Source organism: Puma concolor, chromosome B4 (genome assembly GCF_028749965.1).
Source record: "Puma concolor isolate L17-30 chromosome B4, mPumCon1.1.hap2, whole genome shotgun sequence".
NCBI classification, from domain to species: Eukaryota; Metazoa; Chordata; class Mammalia; order Carnivora; family Felidae; genus Puma; species Puma concolor.
The window spans coordinates 52,861,079-52,871,057 of NC_141673.1; the positions used below are offsets into that span (position 1 = coordinate 52,861,079).

General features: G+C 43.1%; 1 protein-coding gene and 1 long non-coding RNA gene across 6 annotated transcripts in view; one reads left to right on the forward strand and one right to left on the reverse strand.

Moving 5' to 3' along the window:
- Positions 1-9,979, forward strand: part of CB4H12orf56 (chromosome B4 C12orf56 homolog) — a 120,805-nt gene that overhangs the window by 38,293 nt on the left and 72,533 nt on the right. The window lies entirely within an intron of this gene.
- The window catches only part of LOC147579073 (uncharacterized), a 118,981-nt gene that overhangs the window by 33,677 nt on the left and 75,325 nt on the right, over positions 1-9,979 (reverse strand). The window lies entirely within an intron of this gene.

Here is a 9,979-nt window from a genome sequence, read left to right on the forward strand (position 1 = left end):
GAGTGATGGTGAATTTTCAGTGCACACGGAGAGGGAGATCTTGCAGCTGGAAGGGATAAAAAACAAAAGACAACAAAAAAAGGAAGATAGAGGCAGGAAAAATAGAACATGTTTTAGGAAAGGTAAGCAGTCCACAGTGATTTAAAAATAGAATGGGGGGGCACCTGGGTGGCTCAGTCGGTTAAGCAGCTGACTTCAGCTCAGGTCATGATCTCACGGTCTGTGAGTTCGAGCCCCACGTCGGGCTCTGTGCTGACAGCTCAGAGCCTGGAGCCTGTTTCCGATTCTGTGTCTCCCTCTCTCTCTGCCCCTCCCCTGTTCATGCTCTGTCTCTCTCTGTCCCAAAAATAAATAAACGTTAAAAAAAAAAAATTTAAAAATAGAATGGGGGGTGGGGAGCCTGGCTGGCTCTGTCAGTAGAGCATTCACCTCTTGATCTCGGATTTGTGAGTTCAAGCCCCACATTGGGTGTAGGGATTACATAAAAAATAAAATAAAATAAAATAAAAAATAAAATAAAATAGTAAAAAAATTAAAAAAATAAAACAGAACAGGAATACCAGGTATAAGGTTAAAAAGTAAAACTGGGCCCATGCTTTGGAGAGTCTTAAAAGTCCAAGTGAAGACTTTATGTGTCATTTTGTAGATTATGAGGAAACTATTGACAAATCATCAGTTGTGCTGTAATCCATTTGAAGAAGGAAAAATCAGAGGTTGGTGGGAAGTAATGAGAATCTGAACTGGACTGGTGGTAGAGGGAATAAAGAAAAAGGATGGATGGAAGACACATTTCAGAGGCAAACTCTACAAGACCGGCAACTGAACATAAGAGACAGAGACAGAGAAGCCACTGTGGTTTCAAGCCAGGGTCACTGTAAGGTGATGTCCTTCAGAGAAATAAGGATGACAGGAGGGTTCAAGCCCAAGTACTGGTTTAGACAGGTTAAGCTTGAGGTCCTAGTAGGCCTCAGCTGGTGAAGTTCATCTGGCAGTAAAAAATTTTAGCCTAGAAGGCAGGAGAGAAGGCTGGATGTAAATTAATTAATTAATTAATTAATATTTTAGAAAGTGAGAGAGAGAGTGCAAGCAGGGGAGAGGGACTGAGTGTGTGTGTGTGTGTGTGTGTGTGTGTGTGAGAGAGAGAGAGAGAGAGAGAGAATATCTCAACCAGGCTCCACGCCCAGAGCTGACCCGATGTGGGGCTCAATCCTAGGACTCTGGGATCAAGACCTGAGCCGGAATCAACAGTCAGATGCTCAACCGACTGAGGCATCCAGGTGCCTCCGGATGTAAATTTAAAAAGGATGTCCTGGGGCTTCTGGCTCACTCAGTCAGTAGAACACACTGATCTCAGGGTCGTGAGTTCAAGCACCACACTGGGCATAGAGCTTAAAGAAAAAAAAAAATTACAAACAAACAAACATATAAACAAATAAGTAAAAGGGAGCTCCATAAGCTGCAGAACCTGAAGTATGATTCTGTTGCACACCTTAAGTATCTAGACGTTAGGAGGAGGAGGGGAGCACAGGATCCGAAGAGCTGCAAGTCAGGAGAAATACTGGCATGGAGAAAATGAGTGTGGGTTGGGGACCTGAAAGGTCATGGCAAGGGGGAAATATCCAAGTTAGGAAAACACTGCAAAATACTATAAAGGAAACATGAAGCCCTAATTGGGAAGTGTCCACAAAGCTGTGCTTTTCCATACAGTGCATTAACTTAGGTTATTGAGGGGAGGGGGGTGTTTTTCCACTGCACTTTCTTTCAGTAACCTTCTCTTATTAAACAAGATGACCTACAAAATCTCTTCTAAACCCGAATTTCATTATTGTAACTTCCTTTCTCACACGAAAAAAACCTTGGCTTAGGAAGATGGATGCATAGATACGTATTGGTTGATCGACTGATGTATTTGTTTATTTATTACTAAGAACACATCACCAATTTACAGAATTTTAACTTTACGACCAACTATTCTGGACAAGAAAACTGGTGGAAACTTGGCTACAGTAACTAGCTCTCTTAAAGGTTTTTAAAGTTTAAGGAGTTACCTTCAGAAATGATCTCTTGTGTTCCTGTCAGTGTTCTCAAGGCTTTGGAGGTTCTGATTATATTTGAAGCTGGAACATCAGGAAAACTTAACTGGCTAAGACAGGACTGACCAGTAAGTGTTCTGTTCTGCATTGCAAACCTTAGCTCAGAAAGCACTCTGAGACCCCTTTGTAATGCTGGGAGTCGGGGAGGGGCCAAAGAGCTTGAACCACTGAATCCCTCCACCAGGGTTTCTCAGTAGGGTGCTGTCCGGCACGGCATCGTGTGGGACCCCTCGTTGTCATGCAGAACACCTGCCCATTATGGGATTGGAGCGTCCCAGGCTCTTGTCCACCAAGTGCCTGTAACACTCTCCGTGCACTGTGGCAACCACACATTTCCACTGGAACCACCCCTGCTAATTCCACCTATTGGCAAAGCTTGTTTGCATTTCCCCCAACCTCTTTCTCCCTTCTCTCTGCATTCCTCTCTCTCACCTTCCCTAGTAAGCATCCTTGCTCTCCCTAGAAATTCTGTGCGTGGGTTTTCATTGACACTCCAATGTGATAATGTAATGATACAAATCCAAGATGGTTCCTCCTTAGGGGCACCTGGGTGGCTCAGTTGGTTCTGTGTGTTGAGTGTTGGACTTCGGCTCAGGTCATGATCTCAGGGTTCGTGAGTAATAGCCTCACCGTGGGCTCTGTACTGACAGTTAGGAGCCTGCTTTGGATTCTGTTTCCTTTTCTCTCCACCCCTCTCCTGCTCGTGCACACATGTGGTGGCTGTCTCTCTCTGTCAAAATAAATAACTAAACTTAAAAAAATAAAATAAGATGGTTCCCCTTTCAGTGGGACTTCCATTTTAGTAGGCATGGAAACCAGAAGCTCAAGGAGAGAAGCTTTATTAGTAGTATTTTGTTTTATTGAGGTTACATTGACACACAGTAAAGTGCAATGAAGTATACAGTGTGATACATTTTATCATATGTATCACCATAATCAACATCTGTTGCTCCCTGGCTGCACTGTGGCCTGGAAACTTTGTCAAGGCAGGAAGCTGGAGCAGTTGTTAGGTCTCATCTTGTTTGTTTTCCTACCTCTCAGAGATGACTGTCTTTGTTGTCCAGTGTCTAGTGTCTTTTTAACAACATTTCTTTTTTTAAAATATTTATTTAGGGGCGCCTGGGTGGCGCAGTCGGTTAAGCGTCCGACTTCAGCCAGGTCACGATCTTGCGGTCCGTGAGTTCGAGCCCCGCGTCGGGCTCTGGGCTGATGGCTCAGAGCCTGGAGCCTGTTTCCGATTCTGTGTCTCCCTCTCTCTCTGCCCCTCGCCCGTTCATGCTCTGTCTCTCTCTGTCCCAAAAATAAATAAACGTTGAAAAAAAAATTAAAAAAAAAAAATAAAATTAAAAAAAAAATAAAATAAAATATTTATTTATTTTTGAGAGAGAGAAAGAGAGAGAGAGAGCGTGAGAGAGAGCGAGCACAATGGGGGAGGGGCAGAGAGAGAGGGAGACACAGAACCTAAAGCAGGCTCCAGGCTCTGAGCTACCATCACAGAGTCCGATGTGGGGCTTGAACTCATAAGATCATGTCTAGTGTCCAGGGTCTTAAGAGCTGTTTTTATTTTTTTGTACTTTTTTCCCCCAGTTTCTTTTTTCTTTCTTTCTTTCTTTCTTTCTTTCTTTCTTTCTTTCTTTCTTTCTTTCTTTCTTTCTTTCCTTTTCTTTTCTTCCTTCTTTCCTTCCTTCCTTCCTTTCTTTCTTTTTCTTTCTTTCTTTTTTTTAGGTGAGAGGGCATATCTAGTCCCTGTTACTCCATCCTGGCCTGGAACAGAAAAAAAAAAAAAAAAAAAACCAAACAACTAGTAGAATTTTAATCTTTACACTATTATATATGGAAGGGGATCTGGATTGGTTTCAAATCCTTCCTGGAGCCAGGGATAGCTCCAGAATTTTCATAAAAGAGATTCCATCAAAGAATGCAGCAGAAGATGGGGGTAGTTAAGAAACTTTTCTTCCTTTGGTTTTATGTGGTATATGAATTTATTTTTGGTGGTTGGCTGGGAAGCTACTGAAGATCTTAGGGAATGAAGGGCAGCAAAGCCCGCTTTCCCCTTGGCCTCTGCCTTTGGGAGCCTGCTGTTTTAAGGCCAATTCAACTTACCAACTCCAATTCTAGACCATAATAATGAAGAAACCGTGAAGCTCAGAAGGACCTCAATTATCGGACTTGCAAAGGCCTACTATTCTGCCTTTTACAGGAAGGTAAAACCACACCCTTTCAGGCAGCTTTTTCAACAAAGCTAAATGTCCAAAACACGTTAGTTAGAGAGTCAGTTCAATAGGAGAGCTCATTTCCCTAACTACCCCTGCTGTTTGAGGTTAGATGGGCTACGGGGCTTAAACTTGCTAGTCAGGGAGCCAGAATCTGGGATGCTCATTGATGCTTCCTGGTGTTGTTGCTGCTTTGAGATGAGTATACCCTCTTTTATTTTTTTTCTTACATTTATTTATTATTGAGAGAGAGAGAGAGAGAGAGAGAGCGCACACAATCTAAAGCATGAGCAGGGGAGGGACAGAGAGAGAGTGGGGGAGAGAATCCCAAGCAGGTTCCACACTGTCAGCACAGAGCCCGATGTCGGGCTTGAACTCACAAACCTTGAGATCATGACCCATGCCGAAATCAAGAGTGGGGCCCGTAACCAACTGTGCCACCCAGGTGCCCCGAGATGAGTATACACTCTTAACGCGTGCTGGCTGGGCCACTTGAGGAGATAGCACAGAGCAGGGTGTGGGACGAAAGCTCACCTGGAATAAGAGCAAAAATCTATGGTTTTTTCAAGTCTGGCCTCAAGTCAGAATCTCTCAAGGGTTCATGGAAAGTTCAGGCTTCTGGCCTCCACCCCAGACTACTGAGTCCTAAGCTTTAGGGATGGGACTCAGCAGTCTGTTTTTGGTAGCTCCTGAGATGATGCTGTTAGCTAGCCACCACGGTTTAGGAAATCTTGGGCTAAACAGTCAACGTACTCCTGAATTACTGAGATTCCTGCGTTCTGTACCCAGGACATGTCTATAATCCCTCAACTTCTGTTTTCACTGCCAGTCCTCTGATAAAAGCAACTCTCCTCTCACCTGGATTTGCAACACCTCTCTCTGCTCTCCCCCATCTCCACTGTCCATACCTGCTATGGTTGGAATGTTTGTGTCCCTCCCAAATTCCTGTGTTGAAATCCTAACCCCCAAAGGTGACGGTATTGGTAGAGGGGCCTTGGGGCAGGGGGGTGGGGGGTGGGGTGCTTTAATCTTGAGGGTGGAGGCCCCATGAATGAGATTAGCGCTCTTGAGAAAGAGGCTCCAGAGAGCTCACTAGCCCCTGCCACCAGGTAAAGACACAGCAAAAAGGAACTGGCTGGGAACCAGGAAGAGTGTCTTTAGCATAAGGCAAAACCACACTAGCACCCTGATCTTGGACTTTCCAGCCTCCAAAACTGTAAGCAATACATTTTCTGTTGTTTATAAGCTACCCAGTCTGTGGCCTAACTGCTTGGAAAGTAGACCCAAACAAGCTAAGACAGTACCTCTCCACCCCTGTCTGAATCCATTACTCACCTTAAAGCCAAAATGATCTTTTTGCAAATGTCTCTTTGCCCCAAAAATAAAACTTTTCACATGTCTGAACAGCCCAGCACGCCCTGGCATTTGCTTATGTCTCCAGCTTCATCTCAAGTCACTTTACCCCTTGCTTATCACACTGTCTAGAGCACCTCAAGCTTTTTCCACTGCAGGGCCTTTAAACTTTATTTCCCCTCTTAACACTGCTTTTCCTGTGGCTCACTCTTTCTCATCCTTCAGGTCTTAGCTTGAATGTCCACATCTCAAAAAGGTCTTGCCTGATCACCTGTCTGAAGTATATTACCCTCCATGGGGTGCCTGGGTGGGTCAGTTGCTTAAGCTTCCGACTCTTGGTTTCGGCTTGGGTCATGATCTCAGGATTTGTGAGTTCAAGCCCTGCATCAGGCTCTGCACTGACAGGATGGAACCTGCTTGGGATTCTGTATCTCTCTGCCCTTCCCCTGTTCTCTCTCTCTCTCAAAAATAAACAAACATAAAAAATGAGGTATACTACCCTCCAACAGATGCACACAGGTTTTATCAGAGTACTCCCTTTGTTTCATAGCACTTTTATAAACAATTACCTATCAATTGTTTATTGTCTGTCCTCCCACTAGAATGTGAGCCTCATGAGGACAGGGACCTAGGTATTCTTGCACACTGTATATTTCCAGTGTTTGGCCTAGTGTGTGGCATATAGTAGCTGCTTAATATTTGTTGAATGATTAATCATGTTCTTTATGACCTAGCCTGGCTTGCATTATATAGGCTTGGGGAAGCATGATCTCATCTAAATCCATGTAATAACAAAGCATGTTTTGAAGGGGTTGATGCATTTCCAATGTTGCCCTAAGAGCTGTGACTTTAATTAGTTCTGGGAGGAGGGATCTCTCTGCTGTCTCATGGTACTAAGTGAAATTCCTAACATGACTTTCATAACTAGAAATACTGAGGGAAAGGCAATGCCACTGATAGCCACCCACATGCTCTTGGACTCAATATTCTTCATTCCACACTTTGGCATACGAATGCCCCAGTTTTTCTACACCACTCTGATAGTCTCATTATTTTCCTCTAATTTAGAAAAATAGGTTTCTTTCCTTTTCTTTCTTTCTCTCTTTCTCTTTCTTTCTTTCTTTCCTTCTTTCCTTTCTAAGTTTATTTGTTTTGAGAGAGGGGCGGGAGAGAGGCAGAGAGGGAGAGAGAGAATCCCAAGCAGGCTCTACACTGCCAGTGCAGAGCCTGAGGTGGGGCTCAACTCGCAAACTGAGATCCTGACAAAAGAAGCTTCTAATTAATGTTTGCAGTAGTTGTCTTAGTTTATTGTGGGGGTCGGAACTCTATTAGAAGTAACAGAAATCCAACTTAGGTTAAAGGGGATTTTATTGGAATAACTGGGACCACTCATATAGTTCAACACTCATTCAACAGATGTATATAGAAATAGACATAAATACAGAGACAAATGTAGATTTGTCTACCTACCACTCTAATCTGGCATGCTTTAATTGCTGGGCTCTGTATTCAATTTTAATTATTATTATTATTTTTTATAAAGGTTTTCACTTTTTAAAACAATGTTTATTTATTTTTGAGAGAGTGCAAGTGGGAGAGGGTCAGAGAGAGAGGGGGACAGAGGATCCAAAGCGGGCTCCACGCTGACAATGGCAAACCCGATGTGGGGCTCAAACTCATGAATAGTTAAATCATGACCTGAGCTGAAGTCAGATGCTCAACCAAATGAGCCACCCAGGTGCCCCTTCACTTTTTTTTTAAAGTTATTTATTTTGAGAGAGAGAGAGAGAGAGAGAGAGAAGGGGGGGGAGGCACAGAGAGAGAGAGGAAGAGAGAGAATCTTAAGCAGGCTCCACGATGTCAGTGCAGAGCCCCATGTGGGGCTCAGTCTCGTGAACGGTGATATCATGACCTGAGCCAAAATCAAGAGCTGGACACTTAACCTACTGAGCCACTCAGGTGCCCCTGTATTCAATTTTAGATGTTCAGTAGTGAGCAAAGTCAGCAAAGGTCAGAAGCCAAACAGCAGAATGTAGGAATGGTTTGAGATTGAGGCACAGCTGGAACTGGGGACTTGAGTGGGCACAGAATTTTGTATCGTCTGATGTAGGTGGATCAGCCTCATTTTTTTTTCTCACTGAATACCATGTCTTTTGAGGCACAATAAACAAAGTTATTAAATTCACATTTATCCTGTCTTAAATTCACATGTCACAGCTCCCATCACCAGATAAAGGCTAACTCACACACCTTGCATAAAATTTAAAAATCCTGGGAAGGTCGCTGATGCCTAGCTTGAATAAATGACTCACTGATAAAAAATGGCCACCACAGCCAAGAGGTCAGTCTTTAAAAGCACAACAGCTTCTGTGTGCTCCATGTGTGGAGGGAAGAGTAGTTTCCAAATAAAGGGGCTGAGGAGGGAGCTAGGTCTGCTATCCATCCCATAGTTTTCTAGCACTATCATCTCCATGATTAAGCACAGGAGTCAAAAGCATAAACAAAGAGCAGGCTGGGATAAAAAACAGTAATTAGAGGACTAAAGAATGCTATCATGTGCAGAGCTTTGAAACACCTCTGAGGTGTAAAGTTTTAGGCCTAATTATGAGAAGCTGCAGGTCATAAGAAGGATGCAGTTACCTTGGGACATCAGACTTACATAAGTATGATTGCTTTTTAGGGCAAGAGTAAACAACAGGTCTTTTAACACCTAAGGGATGGAAGACAGATTAGTGATCTCTGATAATGAGATTCAGTATTTAGGTTTCTCTGTCTTTAGTGTAGCTCTTCATTAGTGGATAGTTCCGTGTTCTCATATGCATTTTACAGGAGAAAACCTAAGGAGATATTTCAAGTAGAAACAGAGTACTGTGACCTACTTAAGAGTTCCCTAAAGCTGCAGGGGGAAAAAAAAGACTGCATATTGCTTGCGAGTGTAAAGAAACAGAGAGGAAGGCTGAGATCAATAGAACACTTTTACAGTGCCAGCTCAGAGGAAGATTTATATAAATTTAATTGAGTTCACCTTGAAAAATCCATGAGGAAAAAGAAATTGTGCCAATGCTTAGCCCTCAGATTAGGTCTGCTTTGCCCGTACCCCCTAGGGTGGATTCTGATCTGAATTTACATCTATCTATAGCTTCTACTGATATTTGGCTATCGGAAATTTAAAAGGAGAGTTTCTAACCACAGTCCATGGCAAGTGAAAGGATGAGCTTTTGGAGAAACTGATCTGTTTAATAAACAGAAGTAGAGGGGCACCTGGGTGGCTCAGTCGGATAAGTGTCCAACTTCGACTCAGGTCATGAGCTCATGGTTTTTGAGTTTGAGCCCCACATCGGGCACAGAACCTGAAGCCTGCTTCGGATTCTGTGTCTCCTTCTCTCTCTGCCCCTCCCCCACTTGTGCTCTGTTTGTCTCTCAAAAATAAATAAATGTAAAAAAAGAAGTAGACCTGACAATCCAATGAAATGAGAATGTGCTACGCCACTAGCAAAACAGAACAGGGGATAAAACCCAAGAACATGAACCTTATATTTTTCTCTAAGAAGCAACACTTCTTGATAGAAAATAGAGAAAGGGAGTTGTGCAGTTTCTCTCTGTCTAGCACATAAACGTGCAACTTCTGCAGCTACACTGGACCTCAAATCTGGACTGTGCCTTCGGTGATTTAACCTTCCCAGACTTCACTCCTCACGAGTAGGATGGAGCTCCTGATAGTACCCTGCTCACAGGGATGATATGTGAGGTCCAAATCATGTACCTGTAAAGTGCTTAAACTGTGTGTGACGCTTAGCCCTTATTAAGACTTAGCTCTTTTGTTATTGCTAATTACCAGTATGTCAGCCAATGAGCAATAATTTATTCAGCATCCTCAGAATGCTTGATCAAGCTTTGGGACAGAATAGCTTTCTTCTTTCCAACTGTCACTAATAACACTACTATATGTATGTATGTATGTATTCTGAGGGGGGGGGAGAAGGGCAGAGGGGCAGAGGAAGAGAGAACCTTAAGCAGGCTCCATGCTCAGTGCAGAGCCCATGATCCTGGAATCATGACCTGAGCTGAAATCAAGAGTTGGACACTTAACTGACTGAGCCACCAAGGCACCCCAATGCTACTGTATTTAAAAAATAAAAATGCTGTTGTACAATAATTTGGCACAAGGTACCATCTATATTAGTTTTCTAAGAATTTCTTGCACAGTAGGTTGTTATAATTGTATTGGAGGACCAGTCCCTTGTCTATGTAAATATACTATATGGGTAAGTATATGAATCCAGAACGTTTAGAAACTCAAGAGAAAGGATTTGATCAAGG